Genomic DNA, 10,124 nt, shown 5'->3' with positions numbered 1-10,124 from the left:
TGGAACATAAGAAGTAGGAAGATCGGTAGGAGAAGGAAGGGAAGAATGAAGGGGGGGTAAATAGAAGGGGGAATGAGCCACGAGAGACTATGGACTCTGGGAAACAAACTGAGGGCTTCAGTGGGGAGGGGGGTGGAGGATCGGGATAGGCCGGTGATGGGTATTAAGGAGGGCACATATTGCATGGAGCACTGGGTGTTATACGCAAACAATGAATCACGGAACACTACATCAAAAACTAAGGATGTACTGGATGGTGACTAACATAACATAATAAAAAATTGTTATTAAAAAAAATGAAGCTGTGCCCCAGGAAAAACAGACACGTAGACCAATGGAACAGAATAGAGAACCAGAAATGGACCCTCAGCTCTATGGGCAACTAATCTTTGACAAAGCCGGAAAAAACATCCAGTGGAAAAAAGACAGTCTCTTCAATAAGTGGTGCTGGGAAAATTGGACAGCTACATGTGAAAGAATGAAACTTGACCACTCTCTCACACCATACACAAAGATAAACTCCAAATGGATGAAAGACCTCGATGTGAGACAGGAGTCCATCAAAATCCTAGAGGAGAACATAGGCTGCAACCTCTTTGACATCGGTCACAGCAGCGTTTTTCATGACACATCTCCAAGGGCAAGAGAAACAAAAGAAAACATTGAACTTGTGGGACTTCTTGCACAGCCAAGGAAACAGTCAAAAAGAACCTAAGAGGCATCCCACGGAATGGGAGAAGATCTTTGCAAATGACACTACAGATAAAAGACTAGTATCCAAGATCTACAAAGAACTTCTCAAACTCAATACACGAGAAACAAATAATCAAATCAAAAAATGGGCAGAAGATATGAACAGACACTTTTCCAATGAAGACATGCAAATGGCTAACAGACACAAGAAAAAATCATTGTCCTTGAAGCGGGACTCAAACCCAGGACCCTGGGATCATGATCTGAGCTGAAGGCAGGCACTTAACCGACTGAGCCACCCAGACGTCCCAACTTCTTGCACTTTTGAGAGGGATGCCCCGGACACGGGCCAGTTGAGCAATGGAACCGCAGAGTTGTTCCATGGAGAACAGCGGGGCCAGGTACTGTAGAGAAGCTGTGGAGGCTGCGGATTGATGTTCCCTCCTCTAAAAGATCCCGTGAGAACTCCTAAATGAGTCTCTTCTTTTTACCAGACACCGTACTCCATGGCAAGGACCACAGGAACCTTCTAGAGGTGGAATTGTGGGTTTGAAAGTTTTAAACAATCTACTTTGTGGAATACTGTAGAAAATACTTTTCTAAAATATATCCATGAACTTGGAAAAGAGGAAAAATTAAAGAAACGAGCAAAATTCTCTATTAAATTCTGGTGATGTACAATCATTCTCTATATTCTTATGAACTGTGTGCGTAATATGACACTGACTGTTCTAGGAACACACAAACACTCACAAACACTCATGTGCACACACATCAAATTCGTCATCAAGTTCCGTTCATAAAAACCTAAAAAGTACACATATGGGTTTCAGGGGCACAAGGAGGACAAACTCACAAATGAGCTAAATCTAATCTAAACACAAATGTGGAATGCCTTCTTTAGCAATAGAAACTGACAATGTCATTCATCTCGCCATTATTTATTATAAGAAAAATGTATTAGTTGTGTGGTGGTATTATGAAAGATTTATGTTCTTTTGATCTTTTGTATTAATTTTTTTCTTTATGGGTAGGTGTTATGAGATAAAACATAAATTAAAGAATGACGACCTATCAGTCAAAAATTATGAATTTCTCAGTAACATAAGTACATAAGGTTCTGTAATTTTAATAGCATGTGGAAACTCATTTGGTATGACCTAAATAAAATTAAATTATAATGAAGTTATAAAAGGGTGAGGATATTTCTTTGGTATAGCAAAAATCAGCACTAAGAATCCACATCACTTTTGAACACAAATAAAAATACAGACATGAAAACTTAGAGATGTAACACATTACAACGGTAAAGAAACAAAAACCCAGGGACATCACCCTCACTCTCCTAGAGCTTGTAGTGTAAAGGGTAAGATAATGAAGCCAGCAGTAATAAAGTATTGTAGCTACTATGATAGGGGAAGTCAGTGTGCTGTGGGAGCCGAGTAGATAGCACAATTACCCGCCTGGGCTTGGGTGTGTTGGGGAGGCTTCCCACAGGAAGTGATATTTAATCTAGGACCTGAGGGATAACAAGGCATTAGCTGAGTAAAGAGAGGGCAGGGCTAATCTGAGACCCTAGCCAGATATAACAGTCAGGAAATACTCTATGACCTGCCTCATCCCCAGGGAAATCCTGTGTGGAAATCCACTCCCAGCAGTTGGGCATGTCCAGAAAAGTGCGTGAAACTTAACATCATAATTGTAGAAAGTGCCTGAACTCTGCAGTTCATGCCCATGAGAGAAACCATGAACGAGACTTCCCAAGATCTGTCTCATCTTTAACTCTTTCTACACCATCTTGGCAGTGAGCTCTAGTCAGGACACAAATCACAGATGGTAGCCACAATTGTGAGCTCAGCATAACATATAGAGTTGCTGATTATTATGCTGTACACATGAAACTAATGTAACATTGTGTGTCAACTATACTCAAATTAAAAAAAAAGTGAATGCATAAGTGAGACGGTAGCTCAAATGCTCAAAACATCAGGATGATTTCTACTCTACTACTGCTCCCTTCCCTTTAGAAGGTTGTCTTCCAAGATTCCTGGACTCTGGTTTATGCTAGTGGGCTACAATGTCTGAGCCTGATCACATGTGTACAGATGAACACTAACATTGGGCAGATCTAGTGGAGTATAAACTATTATACTTCTGCAACTCGGGAAAGATGAGGTCAGGAAGCCAAGATTTAGGCTGGCCGTGGGAGGCACACAGGAGACACTCAAACACTACATGATGAATGGAAGGATGAATGAATGAATGAATGAATGAATGAATGAATGAATGAAGATTTTGGAGAAAGCAGAAAATGAAACTGTGTGTTTATGTCTTCAGGGAGTTTCCATCCATATTTATGTTTTGAGATGGATTGGGATTATATTATATATCTGCTTTCTAATCTGACCTTTAAAATATTGTTGATTTTTATTAGAAAGTCATTTTTTTCTTTTCAATAAAAATACTCATTTTCATTAATGTGGGTTGCAGTTTGAATATCATAGAGCAGAAATTTGGGGAATGAGAAAGCTGTTTATACTCCATCAACCAGACAGAGCTTTCTGGAAGTATCCTAGAGCAAGATATTGCTAAGGAACTTAGGAACTGCTTACGACCTGAGAGAGGAGGAATAGGCAACCTGAACCCATCTTAGAAGGAGATGTATGTGCAGAACATTCTCCAGAATAGATCACATATTAGACCATAAAACAAGTCTTAACAAATTAAAAAAGATAGAAGTAATACCCTGCATCTTTTCTGACTACAGTACTATGAAACTAGAAATCAACCACAAGAAAAAATCTGGGAAGACCATAAATACAGGGAGGTCAAATAACATGCTGCTAAACAATGAATGGGTCAACCAAGAAATCAAAGAAGAAATAAAAAAGCACACGGACACAAACAAAAATGAGAACACAATGGTCCGGAACCTTTGGGAAGCAGGAAAAGTGGTTCTAAGAGGGAAGTTTATAGCAATACAAGCATACTTCACGAAGCAAGAAAAATATCAAATACACAACCTAACCTTACACCTAAGGGAGCTAGAAAACGAAGAACAAACAAAAGCCAAAACCAGGAGAAGGAAGGAAATAATAAAGATTAAAGCAGAAATAAATGATATAGAAACTAAAACAAAACAAAACAAAACAAAAAAAACAGTGGAACAGATCAAAGAAACCAGGAGCTGGCTCTTTGAAAAGATCAACAAAATTGCGAATGTCTAACAAGACTCATCAAAACAAAAAGAGAGAGAAACAACTCAAGCAAAATCACAAATGAAAGAGGAGAAGAAACAAATAACACCACAGAAATACAAACAATTGTAAGAGAATATTATGAAAAGCTATATGCCAACAAATTAGACAACCTAGAAGAAATGGATAAATTCTTAGAAATATCTAACCTACTGAAACTGAAGCAGGAAGAAATAGAAAATTTGAACAGACCAATTACCACAAGAAGATTAAATCAGTAATCAAAAAAATCCCAACAAACAAAAGAAGTACAGGACCAGATAGCTACACCCGTGAATTCTACCAAGCCTTTAAAGAAGAGTTAATATGTATTCTTCTCCAACTAGTCCAAGAAATAGAAAAGGAAGGAAAACTCCTAAATTCATTCTATGAGGCCAGTATCACCTGGACACCAAAACCAGATAAAGACATCACACACACACACACACACACACACACACACACACACACACACACAGAACTACAGGCCAATATCTCTGATGAACGTGGATGCAAAAATTCTCCATAGAATATTAGCCAACCAAACCCAATAATAAATGAAAAAATCATTCACCATGATCAAGTGGGATTTATTTCTGGGATGCAAGGGTGGTTCAATATTTGCAAATCAATCAACATGATACATCACATCAATAAGAGAAAGGGTAAAACCATATGATCATTTCAATAGATGCAGAAAAAGCATTTGACAAAGTACAACATCCATTCATGATAAAAACTCTCAACAAAGTAGGTCTAGAGGGAACACACCTCAACATAATAAAGGCCATATATGAAAAACTCACAACATCATAGTCAATGGGGAAAAACTGAGGGCTTCCCCCTAAGGTCAGGATCAAGACAAGGGTGTCAACCCTCACCACTTGTATTCAACATAGTACTGGAAGTCCTAGCCACAGCAATCAGACAACACAAAGAGATGGTAAGGGAGAAGTAAAACTTTCACTGTTCGCACATGATATAATACTATATATAGAGAACCTGAAAGACCCCACCAGAAAACCGATGGAACTGATAAATGAACTCAGTTAAGTCACAGGATACAAAATCAACAGGCAGAAATTTGCTGCATTTCTATACACTAATAATGAAGCAGCAGAAAGAGAAATTAAGGGAGAAAATCCCATTTACAATTGCACCAAAAAGAATAAGATACCCCAAAATAAACTTAACCAAAGAGGGGAAAAAGCTGTAGTCTGAAAACCACAAAACATTGAAATGGAAAGGCATTTCATGCTCATGATTTGGGAGAACAAATATTTTTAAAATGTCTACACTACACAAAGCAATATACAGATTTAATGCAATCCTTATCAAAATACCAACAGCATTTTTTTTTGCAGAGCTAGAACGAAAAACTCTAAAATTTATATGGAAACACAAAGACTTAAATAGCCAAAGCAATTTTGAAAAAGAAAAGCAAAGCTGGAGGTATCACAATTCCAGACTTCAAGTTATATTACAAAGCTATAATCATTAAAACAGTATGGTACTGACACAAAAATAGACACATAGATTAATGGGACAGAATAGAGAGCCCAGAAATAAACTCACAATTATATGGTCAATTGATCTTTGACAAAGAAGGAAAGAGTATCCAATGGGAAAAAGACAGTCTCTTCAACAAATTGTGTTAGAAAAACTAATCAGCTACATGCAAAAGAATGAAACTGGACCACTTTATTATACCATTCACAAAAATAAAATTTAAATGGATTAAAGACTAAATATGAGATCTGAAACCATAAAAATCCTAGGCAAGAGTACAGGCAGTAATGTCTTTGACATCAGCTGTAGCCTCTTTTCTAGATCTGTCTCTTGAGGCAAGGGAAATAAAAGCAAAAATAAACTGTTGGGACTACATCAAAATAAAAAGCTTCTGCACAGTGAGGGAAACAATCAGCAAAACTAAAAGGCAACCTACAGAATGAGAGAAGATATTCGCAAAGGACATATTTGATAAAGGGCTAGTATCTAAAATACATAAAGAATTTTTACAACTCAAAACCCAAAAAGCAAATAATCCAATTACAAAATGGGCAGAAGGCACAGACATTTCTCCAAAGAAGACATCCAAATGGCCAACAGACTCATGAAAAGATGCTCAACATCACTCATCATCAGGGAAATGCAAATCAAAACTACAATGACATATCACCTCACACCTGTCATAATGGCTAAAATCAACAACACAAGAAACAACAGATATTGGCGAGGATAAGGAGAAAAAAGAACCCTCCACATTGTTGGTGGGAATGCAAACTGGTGCAGCTGCTGTGGATAACGGTATGGAGTTTCCCCAAAACATAAAAATAGGACTACAACATGATCCAGCAATTGCACTACTGGGTATTTACCCCCCAAATACAAAAACACTAATTCAAAAGGATACATGTTTGTACATTGGTACAAACATATTGATGTTTACTGAAGCATTATTTACAATAGCCAAATTGCGGAAGCAGCCCAAGTGTCCATCAGTAGATGAAGGGATGAAGAAGTGGTATATATATGATGGAATATTAGTCATAAAAAACAAAATCTTGCCATTTGTAATGACATGGATGGAGCTAGACAGTATAATGCTAAGCGAAATAAGTCAGTCAGAGAAAGACAAATACCATATGATTCCATTCACACTTGGCATTTATGAAACAAAACAAATGAGCAAAGAGAAAAAAGAGAGAGGCAAATTGAGAAACCGACTCCTAATTACAGAGAACAAACTGATGGTTACCAGAGGGGAGTTGGGTGGGGGGATGGGTCAAATAGGTGATGGGGATCAAGAAGTACACTTGCCATGATGAGCACTGGGTGTTGTAGGGCATCGTTGAGTCACTATATTGTACTCCTGAACTAATATCACACTGTACGTTAACTAACTGGAATTAAAACAAACAAACAAACAAACAAACAAACAAAAAACAAAAAGGAGATGTGTGTGTTTGTGTGTAAATACTTGGGGTTATATATTTTAACATACTTTACACATATATTGGTTTATTTTTAAATAATAAGATCTTACTGTATAGTTTATAATTAGATTTTTCCCATTGTAAAGTATATTGTGAGCACCTTTCAATATCAATACATATATTTTTCATGATCAGTTTTTTGATTCAGTTTAAAACCAGCTGCTTTCTGTGTGTTGAAAGTATCAATACAATTACTTTTCACATTATGAGATCAATAGGTGCTTCTTGAAATAAAATGAAACAATACAGCAGTACATTATTTGAAGTCAAAATTTAACTTCTATGTCTCTTATCTCACAACACTTTACTCCATAAAACCACTATTGCTAGTAGGCTATATGTCCTTCCAGATGTTTTTCCTTATTAATTACTTATGAACTTAAATATATGAACAGATTATACAGACACACATATAATTTTATATTCCTTTGCTGAAATGGGATCATATACCCATAATGTTCTGAAATTGTATCCATAATATTCTGAAATATTCTGATATATTTTCATTTTTATAATTAATTGTAGTTGAATTTTTCACATTTTATTGCCAGCAGTATTCTTCTGTGAGATTTCTGCTCCTTAATAAGTATTTATAAATTTCCATTTATCTCCATTATTATTTACAAATTTTTTGATTTATAAGGCAATATAGCAGGTGCTTGAAAATGCACTGCAGGGGGCATCTGGGTGGCTCAGTTGGTTAAGCGTCTGCCTTTGGCTCAGGTCAGGATCCCAGGGTCCTGAAATCAAGTCCCACAATGGGCTCCCTGCTCAGCAGGAAGTCTGCTTCTCCCTCTCCCTCTGCTGCTTCCCCTGCTTGTGCTCTCTCTCTCTCTCTCTCTCTCTCAAATAAATAAATGAAATCTTGAAAAAAAAGAAAATGCACTGGTGGGCATTCTTCACTGTCCTGACCATCTCTAGGTCAATTCCAGTGCCCTGAATAATTAGATTGAAAGCTTAGGAGGCTGCAGGTTGATTTGGAAGGATCTTGGGCCTAAGGGACAGTATGGGTTTTGAGTCCCTCCTCTGTCACTTACAAGCCTGGAGACTTGGGGCAAGTTACTTAACCTATGAATCTCATAGTCTTCATGTGTTTAATGGCAATGATTCTAGCTACCTTGAACGGTGGTTATTAAGAATAGAGGAGATAAAACATAATGTTTATCCCATAGAGTAGAAATTATATAAATGTTATGTTCATTCTTCTTATTTCATCTTCCCAAATTGCAACGCCAATACTTCTGCCTGAACCCTACACCATCTCAGGAACCAGCTAATTCATGTGACTCTTTGTTTAGTTGTCTTAGCATAAGGTGCACATTTCAGCCCTACAATCGTCAATACAAAAGATCGTTGCATTAGTTACCATATGTGCGTGACACAGATGAGACACTAAGAAAATAATCAAGCCCTTTCCTGTTGTTTCACTCTCCACGTTAATGTTAGAGGTTTCCCATTGAGTCCTGGAAAGACAAGATGCAAGATGCACAGAACAAAGCATAAGAGCCGGTCTGTTTGAGAGATATTTGCATTGAGATTCAGGTCCTTGAGTAGCAGTCGTATTCAAGTCACTTATCTTCTTTCAACTTCATTTTCACAACAAAATAATGCTATCTGTAAATTGTTAATAACGTGGATTTTGAATACACACAGTCCATCACCATAACTTTGCCAATAACTGATTGTGTGATCTTGCACAAGTTACTTAATCTTCGAAGCCTCAGTTTTATCTCTAAACAAAGCATAATAGTACGACCTATTCTACAAGGTGGTAGGAAGAATTACACAGATAACACATGGAACAGTCTCAGCATAATGACTAGCACATAGTGAGTGCTCCGTTAATTTTAGCCATCATTGCTATTACTGTTCCTCTCAACCAGGGCCAGGAAGAAGGCCAGGTAGGTGAGGTAAGTGAGGCACCTAGAACACACTCTCAGGATAGTACAAATGCTGATTCCACACCTGGAGAATATGGAGTGTCTCTTTGAGAGGGAGGGCTTTTTTTAGGCAGGCCCCACCCTAGTCCATAGCAGGATTTCGGGTGGGGGCTTTGGTTTTTTTGCCTTCTAGGGGATCCAGAGAACTCTGAGCATCTGCAGTGTGCTTGGCACTGTGATTTCTCCCTTACGTATTTTACCTAATTTATTCATTACTCATAACTCTGATGTGGGTAACTGTCTCCTCCATTCCACAGATTAGGAGACTAAGGCACAGAAAAATGAAGTACCTTGTTTGGGGCCACACATTCACTAAGCGGGTAAATAGAGATGAGAACAAGTGTCCTTCTGACTGTCAGCTCCATGTTTCTTCCAATATACGACAGAGCCTCAGCTCTAAATCCCAAATTTATAAACCAGGGGATATTTTCTTCTTGTGTTCATGTGTAACAAAATTGAAATGCATATGCTCTTTTTTTCTGATATGTAGTTCCCAATCCTTTCTCTTTCATTCACCAGGTGTCTTTTTTTGGGCAAGTCATTGAACTTCTCTGGGCTCCATTTTGTCACATGTAAAAGTAAGTGAGCTAGATGCCATTGTCAAGAACTCCCTATTTTACATCGTATAATTTATTATTTTATTGTGCCTATCATTTAGCTTTGTGTGTTTCTGCCTTCTTTCTCTTGTTACATGGCAACAATGTGCAAAGATGCCCTTAAAAACTTTGGGAGTGAAACTCTCTAAAATAAGCCTCTACAAGAGAAAAATATAAAAAATGAGACTATAAATCTTCTGTTTTATATAACAGAATATCATATATGGATATAGAGTAATACAGGGTATATTTATTTGGAAATGTTCAGGATATAGAAAATATTTCTTGGCTTTCAGTTGGGATTATACTAGATAAAAAGTAAAGAAATAAATCAAGCAAAACCTGAGTGTATTGGCTGTGACTGTAAAATAATAACCTCGGTATTTTTTTTGAGGATTATAAACTGATTGTGAAGCCAGTCACCACAGTCTTGATCAATGATAGTCTCGTTGAACAGGTGTATAGTTTTATGGGAATGGAGGTCTATTTTGAAGAACAAACCTGGTCTGCAGTTTAAATTCTGGTGCTGGTAAGAAGGGACAGAGGTGTACCTCATTACTCCGTTATCACTTGAATACAGAAAGGGGGCCTCCAGTTTAGAAGAGGAGGACACCATAGATACAATGAGAGGACAGCTGGATTGTATCTCTTAAAGCAAAAGAC

The sequence above is a fragment of the Ursus americanus genome, chromosome X (assembly GCF_024610735.1).
Source record: "Ursus americanus isolate L20-20 chromosome X, mUrsAme1.1.p, whole genome shotgun sequence".
NCBI lineage: Eukaryota > Metazoa > Chordata > Mammalia > Carnivora > Ursidae > Ursus > Ursus americanus.
Note: the sequence above shows the minus strand (reverse complement) of the source record.